The sequence below is a fragment of the Dunckerocampus dactyliophorus genome, chromosome 10, assembly GCF_027744805.1.
Source record: "Dunckerocampus dactyliophorus isolate RoL2022-P2 chromosome 10, RoL_Ddac_1.1, whole genome shotgun sequence".
Lineage (NCBI taxonomy): Eukaryota > Metazoa > Chordata > Actinopteri > Syngnathiformes > Syngnathidae > Dunckerocampus > Dunckerocampus dactyliophorus.
This window is the reverse complement of record NC_072828.1, coordinates 26,144,048-26,158,524: the sequence shown is the minus strand read 5'-3', so window position 1 is coordinate 26,158,524 and position 14,477 is coordinate 26,144,048. Positions and strand designations below refer to the sequence as shown.

Sequence of the window (14,477 nt, the reverse complement as noted above, 5' to 3'; positions counted from 1 at the left end):
CAATATTTCAAGACCATCATTGCATTTTACCAATCTGTATGAAAATATGAAAGGATGCAGATGGAACAGAAATTCACCTACTCAAATACGAAGCATTACTTGTGTTTGCGACATGGCATCCTTAGCATGTTTTTATGCTTCCGAAAACCATTTGGTGTGCAATAAAAAGTGAAAAGTGGTAAAGCGTATCAATTAACAGATCGCTGGACAGCAGAGGCAAGACACACAGCGGTGTCGCATGAAGTAGGGATTACAAAAGACTAGAGCTGCAACAATTAATTGATGAAGACATGATTATTCGGTTATCCAATTAATCGACAACTATTTTGGTATTTGAGTCATCGTTTTTGATTGATTAATATCCTTTGTCATTCATGAAAGCAGACCAATTTATGTTTTAGGCAAAACACACATCAGCTTTGGAAAACAGTGATTCTGATATGATGCAAATCAATCACCATCTTGGGCCTAACTGATTACTCGATTAATCGAGTAAGCTTATTAAGATTAATCGACGAAGAAAATAATTGTAAACATTAAAGAAGTGAACTGAAGTGACTGGTCTTTGTCAGTGGCTGACCCACTATTCAGACAGGACCCTCCCACCAACAGTCGGTCACGTTGCGACGGAACATATGCTCAACTGACCGTGACCATGAGCATATGAAAATGAAAATTCAAACAAAACAAACTCCTGCTGATGGACAGATTGCCTGTTACAGTGTGCAGACCTTACATGCGACCTTCTTTACTACTCAGCTGTCATGCACTTAGTCTTGGCAAAGCTCAAAGTTTATTACCTCACGTGGGTTAAGAGGCTAAAATTAGAGAAATGGTTTGGGGCAATTGCTTCCCAGATACACACTTCATGCAGATGGCTCAACAGGATGGCGTGCACCATCTAACGGCCTGCATGAGCGGCGTTTAAATGAGCTAACTGCAACCTGCTCTAGTCAATCAGGCAAAAGAAGAGAAGAAGGGGTCCTCATAGCCCCTCCTACGTGCCACATGTCTGAAAGCTCACAGGGGTCACACTGCCAGGGCACAGGACTACCTTTCCTGCCAGACATGGCTTGCTTGGGAGGAGGAGGAGGCAGACTGCCTATGGGCAACACTGCACATCAATCTGGGGGAGGCCAGCTGGTATTAACACTTAACATAGACGCGGCTCAACAGCCAGAATGAGGAGACGGCCAGCACAGTTGCAGACAAAGCAAGCGAGCTAGACTCACCCCCTTTCATGCCTGTCCAAGAACTGGTTAATTACCTCACACCAAAATCAGTTCACATTAACTGGGATTAGAGCTGGAGGTAAAGGAGTCAATGTTTTCTCATGAGCTTAAAAAAAAAACAAACTTTGCACTATATTTGTTTAAGTGTGTTATTCCTTCAGGGAGATTGAGAGCAATGGGGGGAGTATCAGCACTCGGTAGCAGGTCTGCACCTGCTTCACATCAAAAGTAGATTAGCAGAGCTGGAGCTGATTCATTTCTTTTAAAGCTGGGTATCAAGAGAAGGGGGCAGGAAGCAGGGAAGGTGACAGTGTGTCAATGTATTCCCCATGGCTTTACTACAAAGTCTGACAGGGATTAGTGTATTTATGTGTACTGGTTCACTTGTATACCCAATAACTTGACGGAAAATTCTCTGACTAAGCCTTCCTTTTCACCTCAAACATCTGATAGCACAGCCAAGCTGCAACCCAAGACACAATGTTAAAAACTAGAAATGTTTGCAATGCCTGCCCAAAAGCAGATAACACATAAACAGATGCTATACTGTATTTGTGGTAGAAATGCTATCACAGTAGTTGTAAAAATAGTACAAATTACCAAAGGCTTAGATGAGACACAGGCAATAGGTGGAGGAAATCCAAGATTTATAGAAAATGACCTCCTGGTCATAGAAATACAATGCACAAGGTGTAAAGTACAAAACAGTCACTCCTGTCAGTACTTTTAAGAAACAGCATGGAAATATCACCATATTACCACAAGTCAATGAAGAACAACGATTTAAAGCAGAATTGGTGTGAAACCTTTAATTTGGCACTTTCAAAATTAGAAAATGTTTTGCAAGTACAGAGTGTATTTTTGTGTATTTCAAGAAACTTTACTATATCTCCCTACAAGTGAGGTACTACCTTTGGAGGGGAACACGGACATAAGAGTTTACGTGTGGTGCAGGGTGTAGAAAAGGTTAGGAACCACTAAGGAAGGAGCAGCAACTCAAGACTGAAAGTAGTGCTGTAACAATTAATCGATGATTAATTGATTATCCAATTAATCGACAACTACTTTGATGTATTGTTTTTTTTAATTTAAACATGTAAATATCCTCTGATTTCAGCCTCTTAAATGTGAATTTTTTTTAATGTCCTTCGTCATGTGGAAATATTATCTTTGTGTTTTAGGCAAAACAAGATACTCACACACATCAGCTTTGACTTTGGAAAACACTTTTGTCTCTTTCTTGATATGTTGCGGACCAAACCACTAACTGTTTGTGTTTTGTTCATATTAATTTGGTCCGTCCAGGGCCTAATCGATTACTCAATTAATCGAAACAACAAGCTTCAGATTAATCGACTAAGAAAATAATCATTCGTTGCAGCCCTACTTGAAAGCAATTCTAAAGAAATAGTATGTGGGGCAAGTAATTGTCCTACATTCCCACCCCCTAATCTCAGCCTTGCTTTACCTGAGTTTAGCCAGAGAACTTGCGTCATTATGGATTCCTAGTGTTTCAATTAAGAGCATTGTATGAGAACATATTACTTTTCGAGCGTAAGAGGAGTGGGTGCACAGCCATTTCACACTTCCAGAGAGGCCTGCTAAGGACCAAGCTACCAATTTTAGACCAGAGCATCCAGCAGGAGTCTGCGTGAATGTTTGGTAATCCCTCTGCCAGCCATCCGTCTCATGTTACTACCCCTACGGCCAAGGTGAAAATGTAGGTCTATGGAGTAACAATTACCCAACAGCCCCCACATGCTTAACCTTGATGCAGCCCTATTGGAAAGTGTGTTGCCAATTTTGTCTTTTTTGTCCTCACTGGGCAACTTTCTCTAAATGTGACACGACCATCCATTTAAAAGACTTTTTAACTGTAGAGTAGACACTTTACTGCTCTTGCAAGCCTATAACAAAATGTAACACCTGTACCTTCGAAATTAAATGTGGAAAAGTATAAATCCAGCAACTGTTTGCGACTGAACTAACTGTTGAAATGAACTTGAAGAGCGCAGTGCATAATACTTCCCTGACACGAGCAGCCAACTTCCTTAATTGTCCCCTCTGGATTAATAAAGTATATTTATATAAATAGAAAATAAAATGAAAACCAGTTCAAACAAAGGTTTCACTTATCGTACAGCAGCGGTGGTTGTGTTTTAGCAGACGATATGTGAAGTGTCATAATAACACACATGCAGATTCACAGTGAGTGAGCGTGCCTGTTAGGCATTTGTTTTTCATGAGCGACATGGTTGTTTTTTGCATGCATACTGTGTGCAAATGGCCTTTAAGCCCTAAGCCTGTTACAAATGTCTGATGACCGTGCCAGCATCCTGTGTTTGAGCGAATGACAAGGAATGAATAATCCACAAAGAGAAGAAGACGCCACGCTGTACAAGTACATTTTCAAACCACACTAATTGCACCTCGTGTTACTGGAAGAGCACTGATTTAGCTCTGTGGGCTAATTAAAATGAATAAACACAATTATCTGTGAGTGCAACAGCACCGCTGTTCATGCACATCATTTTCCTTTTCCTCCCTGCGACAACACTCACTTCAGAGCGGCTGTTATTAGCCGTGTATCCGCGTCAAACGCATTGTGACTAATTGCAAAGCACTTGATGCCACCCAAATGCTCCCCGGTTTGGATTTGATTGAAATGAAGAAAACAATGGTAGGGGAGGGGGAAAGTGTGACCACATATTTGTAAGCCTAAAACCATAAGAAATCAATTCTCATCATGCACTGTACTGTGGAACCTTTAAAGCAGAAAGTGCAAACATTGCTTGGAAAGTGAATGAATATTTTATGATGGTGACTCTTTATTTCTATCATTTATTATAGGAAAACTTGTTTCAAAATTCAGGTCATCGCGGATGTTGACCAGTGCTGTGGCTTTTTTTGGCTATTTGGCTCATCATTACAGTAGAACCTCTGTTAGGATACACCCTGGTTAGGTAGTTGAAAATGTTTGCCAAAATTTTGCCCTGGTTTGCGTATATTTTCCGATGGGGCGCGACTTGTCATGTTATAAACACACTGCGCGAGTCCAAATGTGTTTTAATGTAGTTTCATCATAAAATGTCCTGTTAGCATCCTATTAACTTGCTGCTCCATGGAAACAGGACCCGGAAGTCAGCTCCATCGCTCGTCTTTCATGTCAGAAGCGGTTGACTGTAGTTCTACACTAACAAACACAATTACGCCACATGTTTCAAACAATTATCTTGGAGATGACCATCATCTGTCTATCTTCAAAACACACTTTTATAGTTTTACATGCATAAAAAAAAAATCGAATTGTATACAAATGAGGAGTCCAGGGTGTACCTCGCCTCTCGCCCAAAGTCAGCTGGGATACGCTCCAGCATACCCCCGCAACCCTGATGAGGATAAGTGGCATAGAAAATGGATGTATGGATGGACATCTTCAATGAAGGTAAAAGTAACTTTAAATGTTCCTTTATCCCACGGGTCACCAACACGTCAATCATGATCCACTAGTGGATCTTTGGCACTTTGCTGGTCGATTGCAGGAATATTAGAAAAACAATGGATAATCACATCACATCAGTGCCCTCCCAAGGACGCATTTTGTCCACTAAACACGGCCATACGCCTCGCCATTCTCCAGACCAGCAACCCACGAGCCCCAGCCAGGAGGCCAGTCCACAAAACCCGGCCAGAGGTACCAGCGCACATGCACTGGCTCGCCTTGCCTCATTTGCCTGAGTGGCAAGCGTGCAGAGGTTGAGAGCGACGAAGTGACAGAGCGCAGCAATGTGCCTGTGCACATAACAGTAATTATTGCACGTTAATATGGCTCAGAATCCACCTTTGCTACCTCAAAATTAAGGCACAAAAATAACTCGAAATGTACACCTCCAAAAAAAATATTTGTGGTTGTTGTGGTTTGCTCATGAAGCCTACGCAACAAGCCCAACTCCGACAAAGATCCGCAAAACTAGGGGTGCCCAAAGTGCGGCTCAGGGGCCATCCGCAGCCCGTGGCTCATTTATCATTGCATCACTGCAGAAACAAAATTTAATTTAAAAAATACATTAAAAAATGTTACAAATAGAGCAAAAGGAGCAATGAGAAAACGCTGAAATGTTGACACTAACAACTAATAATAACCCAAAGCTTGGTATTTAAAGACAAAGCTTTAAATACGTATCAAATGCGCAGGCTTACGGCCTCAGAAAGGTTGGTGTCCACTGATTTATCCCTTTCATTTATCATTTACATTTATTTATACGCATTTGGAACTGTTTTCTGCAATTAAAACTATAATTGTAAAAATATAAAAACGTGTTTTGTGTTAACATTTTTGGGATTGGTTGGATTTAAATGATTTCTTATGGGAAAAATGTATTTTGTTCAGAGTCTGATCTTCTGGAACAAATTAATGACGCTAACCAAGGTTACAAATTATTTGCAATATTTTTAACGTGCGATTGTGTATGTGATGATTGAAAAATTATATATTCTATCACAAGTTGTTTTGTTGGTTGTCAGTTTCTAATTCGGCATAGAGTGAGTCAAGTCTGACAATGAAAACCTCTTAGAGTATCAAGCGCGACACTTGCTTGATATACTGTAAATATAATGCTGGACCGTCGAGTATGTTCTACGTCAATATGTCAAAAATGCAGTTGATGTTAAGAACCGCAAAGTACAGAAATGCATGAAAAGAATCAAAAGTGTGTGCACACGCCAAAGCTGGCATGTCTACCATCTGTCAGCCAGTAGAATCGCCCTCTCTTTGCCCCTTCGATCCTATTAAAAATGGAGTTTTGACATGCCTCTAGTGAGGTGGGAGAAACTTAACAAACAGGGAAAGTAATAAATGCAAAGAAAATGAATCTGAAAACCCAGAGGAGGACCTTACTTGAAGCCTGACGTTAACTTGAGGGCGGGTTACCAAAAAAAGGCATCATATCCAGCTCACAATTCAATTAGCTTTTCCTCCAACTCTAAGGGAAGGAGCTCTGGGGAGGAATCAAAAGTTTTCCCCCAATAAACCAAGTTTTCAAGGATGTAATGTTCTCACTCTCCCACTCTTCATTACCTCTGCCTGCAAGGCTGCAGCTTATAAATGCATTGATCTGCTATTTCTTTTCATCAAGAAATGAGATTAAAGAAACAAAACTGCATTGTTGATGGCGCTCTGACAGACACAGCAGTTCTGCTAGGCTTGACAGCTTATTCCCTTTAGTCTCTTTTGGCCACTTATTTGACAGTGATCAGGAGTGATAAATTGTTCAATTAAGGGCACATTAAAAATCCGGAACAGTGCTAGACGCGCAACATCTATGCGTACGTGATGTTCAATTATTGTGAAGGACAAGGCTCCATCTTGCTCCTGACAAGCAACATGTGACTCTCATCCAAAGACAAATGGCTTTATTTATACAAGCTAGCAGGCTGACTGAATGCTGGAATGTAAGACCGATGAGCTGGAGTAACACTAAAAAGGTAAAAACTTCCATTACGGGTTGAAATGGACACTCCTTGCTCATGCAATCAGAATTTAGATGGGATGGTTTTATACGGACATTGGTCCTCCTGGTATTCTGTGCCTGACCCTTGCCTTATTACCAAGCACAACTTGAATACAGTGGATCCCCTGCAAATTTGCAACATTTTGGTAAAAAAAAAAAAGCTTTTTCTCTGAAAATAGGCCATTTTCCCCAGAAAATACATCTTATGTACCACTGTTAAAAAGCCAACTATTTTTACATGTTTATGTCTTTATGCGTCACTGATCATGTTTTTTTGTCAAGCATTGAGATTTCCCACTTTGTTTGGTGGTCCTTGAAGGTCCTTGTGTTGTTGTTTTGCTTCGGAAGCACTAACTTCAACAGTCAAACCGGCCTCAAATCTTGCAGCAAGGTGAACACGAGTTAATATATTACCCCAGGTCGTTACTGGAATTATAACAGGCAAGCAGTGTGGATTATGTTACCCCAAATTGACGAGCAGGCTAAAGGTTACACTGTGACTCTGCTTCAATCTGTTCATCAAACATCTTTATTATTATTATTATCATTAATGCATTAGGGATGCTCCGATCGATCGGCCAATTTCCGTGAAAAATCACGTGATCGGCATATCCCGACACATGCCCTTCAACGCTACGGCAGCATAAAACCCTGATCGGAGCATCCCTACTATACATTTTATAGTCAAAAATAGTACAAAATCTACCCTCTTATGGGCACGTCACTTACTTGCGTTTTTTCGACATTTGTGTTTTCGAAACATAACCCCCTTGAAAAGTGGGGATCTATTGTACTGATAAAATATACCAAACCGTGCCATTACAGATCTTTATCCATTCCAAGACACTTTCCTGCTGTTTTAATTACAGTCAGGACAAAAGTGACTCTGTTTGTCAACCTCACACCAAATGAGTTCCGTTCATCTTTTTTTAGCTTGCAGTTGCTACTGGAGGGAAGGCTGTGTGTAACCTGGGGAAGGCTGACCATTAAATGTTATGATAAAATTAGGATCTGTTGCAATTCAAATTGGACTCACTTTAAAAAAGCCCAAAAAACATGGCCAAGACCACTCTGCGGCTGTATCGAAACTTTTTAGCACAAACTGACAAAAGTTACTTTTCAAAACAGTGACAAAATGTCGAATGATAAATGATACTGCACAACTATCAGAAAGACTCAATGAAAGACAGAAATTAGACAGAAATTAAGACAGAAACTCAATGAAATCTCAGTGAGGACAGCATTGTACCTAAAGCTTAACCTTGGGATTGTTCCCTAAAAAGTACTACTTTGTACCTTTGCTATTTTTGGCCCAAGAAGTTGTTCAAATAGATACAATAATTACCTTTACGGGGTTAATTAGTGCAGATTGTACTTTAAGACAGCGAAACAGAGTGAGAATGTACCTCTATTTCTGTCAACATGCGATCAACACTACCACAGACTCATTCTGAACACTACTAAACTACCGTAATGTTTTTGTGGCAGGTTAGATGTAGTCTGATTTAACTGCAAAAAATCTCAGGGTTTAGAAGTTAAAGCCTGAGGGTTCTTAAAAGAGAGATTATAATCTTCATCTCAGCAATGTTATATACTGTACCACTCTTTTTCATTGATCATAATCTTATTCGTGTTGGAATAAATTGGATGTGTTCTTCATCATTAATTTTATCCCGCTGGGAGAAAAAAATAGATGACAACATGGGCTGGGGCTATTTTTTTGACTTGATGGATTATTTTGTCTTTCTATTCATTTTTATTCAAGAAAAAAAAGTCCTCCGTCAACTCCGGAAGTCCCACAAATAACTGCAGAAAGACCATTGGAGGTTTCTTTAGAGCAGGGGTCACCAACGTTTTTCCTTGTGAGAGCTAATTTTACAAAATGAAAATGGCCAAGAGCTACTCATTTTTGCAACATTTATTTTCTGAGCTTATTTTAAACCCAAACAAAGCGAATATGCTTGTTTTACCAGAACATGAACAAAATGCTGGTGTCCACAACTCACATTATGTATTTCACAATGCATTTCTTTCTACTGTTCTTTCATTATTAACTGAAAACCTGAATGAAAAGCAGGCTTGCGGGCACCTCGTGTGGTCGTGGGGGGCTACCTGGTGCCCGCGGGCATCACGTTGGTGACCCCTGCTTTAGAGCATCTTTAATATTTGAATATTAAAAATAATATTACGAGTTTATTCTCGCAAAATTGTGACTTTTTTGTTGATAAAATATGACTTTTTGTCTGAATATTTTGAATTTAATCCCCTGAAAATCACAGCTGGTTTTTTTTTTCCATTTCTGTTGTTTTCCAAATATTTCAACTTTCTTCTTGGAAATTTTCTTCTCAAAATTATGATTTCTTCCCATGATATTTTGTCTTTATTCTCGTAACATTCCATTTTTTTCCCACATCCTAATTGTCCAAAAATTACAACTTTATTGTTTACAACATTGTTTTACAACTTATTTTTCTCGTAAAAATACCACTTTTGATTGTTAGATTACAACTTTTTTCTCTTAATATTTTGACTTTATTCTTGTAAAATTACTTTACTCCTGTTTTTTTCCATTTTTTGTTGGGTTTTTTTTCGGTTTGCTTGTTCACTTATAATGATTTCACTTTGAACACCCCAGACGTAAGCATACGGCCTTGAACATAACGTGCGTCCCAGAAAATCGTGATTCACATTTTTTTTGCAGAATCGTGCAACCCAACCTTACAGTTACAATGCAATTCAAAATTCGGAAGCTGATTGTTTTGCTGAACATTAGGATACATTTCCCCAAACTGTATCAGTGGTGGGATGCATTGTGGTTTTGCCGTGTATAGGTTAATGATATGACATTATGAATTTTAGGAAGTCTATTATGGGCAACCCTAGTGCAGAGAAAATGACCAAATACTTCAGTTAAGTTTCCGCCGAAGCAAGCACAGCGGTCAACTGCTATACCCCCCCACCACCTCCCACCCCCTCACCGGTCAGCGTCTACTCACTCTCAGTGGATAAAACTGTGCACGCCAACGTTCACCAACTTGTACTTTCTGTGAACGTCAAACGTTTGCCCGACGAAAGCAAAATGGGCCATTTAAAGAATGAATAAAAAATAAACTTACTTGAAGGCGAGTGAAAAGTATGAGAAGACCCCCCCCCCAAAGGGGGAAAAGGTTTAAAATCCGTGGGCTACTCTTTGTGGGAGAGCGGTCCTATTCCTTCAGGAAAAGCGATCGTGTGCATCCTTCTTGGAAAAAATCCGTTTTATTCCACTTTTAGAGAGGCAGTGCAGTCAATAAGATGAAGAGAGCGGCGTAGATAAACTTGTATTATTTCCCTCTCCGATCAGACGCAGAATCTCCACTGTGAAAGAAACGTAAAAAGTACAAAATAACCCACGGTAATCCGAGCGCGACACCGCCGCGCCTGGATCACCGAATGTCTCCTTTCTGCTTCTGTCGTTATCTCCACGTCGCAGGTTTGGCTTCTTTTCTTCCCAAATCCACCTCGTACGACTGACTGGGGGTTGGGAGACAAGAGTCAAATGCCCCCCTTTCGCCCTCCTCCTCCCTCTCGCTCGGAGGCAGGAGGAAAATACGGAGCCCTGTGGTGCGTTCACTGACGCCTCACAAACTTCGTCTTCTCGTCTCTGTTTGGTCGTACAGTATAGTCAACGAGTTGGTGCGTTCAAGAACCTTTAGTCGGATATCTCTCAGAATTGGAAAACCTAAAAGCGAACCAAGCTTTAATTTAAATTTTAAAAAAGCGTGTGCACATCTTACACGAGGAGTGACCATAAATTAATTTGTATTATCATTTATGAAAACACCTTTATTATAATACCAAAATAGAGCACTTTTGATCATTATTTTATGTGTAGATAAGTTCATTTGTTTACATTTGAGACCACTATAGATGTATATACTGTATATACTGTTGTAGAGAGCAATAAATCAGACACAGACGCTACACAGCTGTGATTTACATCTTTTTTTTTCAACCAAAAATGCTTCTCTGGTTAGGGAGGTATACTTAGCTGAAAAAATACATCAACGGTTGAGAACCACTGTTTTACACCATGAACCAAAGCAATGGAGGTCAGGAAATGCAAAGCCAGGGGTTTTCAAAATGTGGCACAGCCTCCCGTCACAGATTATAATAGGTTGGGACCGCCCCTTCTCCTTAAAAAACATATTTTCTGGAGCATGTTTTGTGGAGTTTTGTGCTCACACCCAGTCTCTGTTTGCTGAGCCTCCCAGGGGGAAAAAAACAGCAACACAAAACTTTTAGTATCGCTGTCAATTTTTGTAACACTTACCATGATAACTTTTTTGTGGAAACTTGCGTTTTTGTCTGTTCAGTGCGGACATGTAAAGGCAAGACACACCTGGCTTACACAGAGGGAAACGTCAAGTATACGGAAACATATAACCAGGCTGTCAAAAAATGCAAAATGTGTCATTAAAAAAATAATCTAAAACAGTTTTGACTGGTTGTATACGAAGTTTTTTGACATTTTGCACTCTCAGGTAGCTACATTATGAAAATAATGGGGGGAAATTGTCCATACCACCACAATAACAGTACAGTAATGTCTCGCCACTTGGCATTTCAAATTCCATGGCTTCATTCTGTCACGGTTTTTCAAATATATTTGATTGAATCATTGCTGTTTCATGGTTAAATATGGCAAAATTATGCATTTTTACACAAATGTTATACATTTTTGCATAAATTAAGCATTTTCAAGCATAAAAATGGTTAAATGAACTAAAATACAAATATAAAGCATTAAGAAGATGCATTCAAAAACGTTATGATGATATGTAGTTTTCCACTGGTCACTATGTGTCAGTTATGTTACATTGATGAGACAATTCCCCTGAAGAAAGTACTGTAAAAAAAAAAAAACTGGGAGTAAAAAAAGAACAGGGAACTCTCCCAATGCTAACGTGTGAGTCTATATTATGTCTGATATGTTTTAATTTCTCTTCTTATGTCTACTATATTGGGTAATATGAATGTAAAGGTGACTATGGGGTGTTATTTCATGTCTAGAGGGCTCTGATAATGTAAAAAAAAATAAATTCTACTTTGTGGAAACAATTAACCACGATAAACGAGGGATTAATGTACATGTTTAAATGTGTTAATCACAGGGGTGCAGGGTGTCCAAACTTTCCCACCGAGGGCCGCATACTGAAATCAAATGGCCCATGGCTTGCATTTTGGATACCCTTGCAATAGATCATACTTATCCAGAGTGTTGCTATTTGATACAGCACTCGTACTATTATATTTCATTACAATGTTTGTGCCTCAGCTGCACAAATAAATACAAAAAACAATACCGACAAGTTTTTATTAGTGCCACAATGGGGAAATTCAACTTTCACATTATATCAAAATGTGTTTATAATAAAGTTCATATAAAGGTCACTTTTTTTTGCAGCAAAACAAGATACAGTATGGCTCTTAGGGGTGCAATTAAGTTAAGAGAAAATGATAGGTTCTCATATGCATGCAGAAAAGATAAAGGAACAGCTTGTTTTGCAATAACATAACACTCCATGCAGCAATTTTGACTTCATCAGTGAATATAGATTACATATATGACTTTTAAAGGCCACTTTAAAGTGAGCTCTTTTGTTTGTCCTATAAAAACACAAACCTCTCGCATCTAGCAGCCCACACGCCACTGTGATCAAATACTTTCACCCCATTTTCATAAAGCTCACCTATTTTGCTGGAAGCCAGAATGACTCTCCGCATGACTTCCTCCAGTCACATTCATTGTTGAGGGGTAACAGAGCAGCTCTGATTGGCTGGCTCAATTTGAATCTAACCAGTGGCAGCAGGGGAGTGGTGGGCATCATCTATCACATGATCCAAGACGTAGCCCTCAGCAATCAGTTTGTATCTGAAAACTTATTTTCTTTTATGGATTATGCATTCAATTTAGCACTCGTAATTAATTAATACAATTCAGAATCAGAAAAAAAAAATCACAGACTACGGCAAAGTTCCTTAATGGAACACTCAGGATGAGTTACAGGACAATTGGGGGTGGGGTGGAGCTACTACAATTTATGGGAGCATTAAATGAGAGGCCCAATCGAAGGGAGTGTATGGCAATATATTTTGTGTGAACTTTGCGGGGAATGCAGGGAGCAACGGATGGGAAGAGCCTAGTCTTTGCTGCTTGTTGGCAGGAAGCCATTGTGAGCCACAAGCGATCCTCCGCTGTCGTCTATCTGCTCTTTATTTAGTGTGACTGTGTAACACGCCAGGTGTAAAATGGGAGCGTGGGGCTCTAATCAATTAAGCTACTTAGTAAAACAAAACCAAAAAACTAAACATCTACTTATGTGACATAGGCTGCTCCTTTGGCTTCTTATTTACACCACAGTCCCTTACTTAAGCTTACCGGTAAATCTTACAGTCGCCCAGAGCTCTCGTTGTCATTCCCCTGGTGGTGTGGGGCCTTAACGTGGTAAATTTCACTCTGGTAGGGAAATGTGCTCAGTGGCCGAGGTTGGTGCTTTGGAAGGATAAAAAGAGCACTTACCGCCTTACATGTGCAATCCATAACGGAATAATGAGACTCCTCTACACTGGGAGCTCTCTCTCGCCCTTGCTCTACTTTTTGTTTTCCTTGCGAGTCTTCATAAATGCCATGTAAATGCAGAGAGTGGAAGACGGGGCGAGCGCTCAAGGGAGAGTGTTTAATCGTTCGAGTCATGTTACAGATTCATGTAACAGCATGTTAAGGCGTGAAGATGCTCCATGAGGCTAGTGAAACCTCTGCTCTCCCTTCTGCCACTGCTATGCCTTAAAGTCAAGGTCTTCCTCAAGCCTTATCGCTCAGAAGGCATAGTTATTTCTAAGAAAGAGGCTGAACAATCCTTATCTGGTCCTCCACACCCAAGTTTCATTGAAATTGGTTCAGTTTTCAATATTTTGCATATTTCTAACAAACTCTTAGCAGAAGTAATTATTTGTAAAACATACCGGAGGTCCTCGATTTACGCCGTTCGGTGTTCTGTGGTTACATTATTTACAAACCTACGTACTTTTGATATGTATTCTAACATCTGCCAGGACATTGTAAGGTGAGGAGCTTTATTGCGAAAACAAAACACCTGCATGCCACGTTCACAGACAGTCGGAAATCATAAAACTCTTTAACACTACACATAACTGCCACGTCGCGACAGTATCCTTGAGCATGTTGAAGGATCTGCTCCTACGAAAGTGACAGTAATAACTAAATGTTCTCTCTTTTTTATTACCGTTTCATTTAATTCTTGTATTTAGTGTTTTTATAACTGTACTTTTATGTCCTTCATGTGTTACGTGTACACTGTGGCTTAAGTGTTAATTTAGCTATGAGTTCCGACTTAGACTACAATCTGACATCATAACCAGAGGGCCACCTGTCCAGGGAAGAGTTGTAATTTGATCAAGGTATCTGAGGAAAAGACACCTCTAGCACAAAATCTCCATCTTGCATGATGTAGAGTAAGACATCAGCATATCTCGCAAATGCTTAAATCTCTGAGCATCAAAGGATTAACTCCTTTTTTTTCCTCTTTGGCTTTTTGTGGCTTACTTGTGACATTTATTCTAACAGAAAGGTGAGCCTCAAGAAAGACTTTTAAGAGAAGAAAGTGAGAAGAGAGGAGGAATATACATTGATATTCTCGTTTTGATATTACAGCGCTAAATTGCAATGCAGGTC

At 39.7% G+C, this 14,477-nt stretch overlaps 1 protein-coding gene across 17 annotated transcripts in view; it reads right to left on the bottom strand.

Moving 5' to 3' along the window:
* Nucleotides 1-14,477, bottom strand: part of ptprsa (protein tyrosine phosphatase receptor type Sa) — a 294,585-nt gene that overhangs the window by 199,602 nt on the left and 80,506 nt on the right. The window contains exon 1 of one of the 17 annotated variants that reach the window (XM_054790817.1): nucleotides 9,859-10,368. The exons of the other annotated variants lie outside the window; for them this stretch is intronic. The gene's annotated coding sequence lies outside the window, so the exon portion shown is untranslated. Of the gene's footprint in view, nucleotides 1-9,858; nucleotides 10,369-14,477 lie in introns of those variants that run through there. 17 annotated transcript variants of the gene reach the window in all.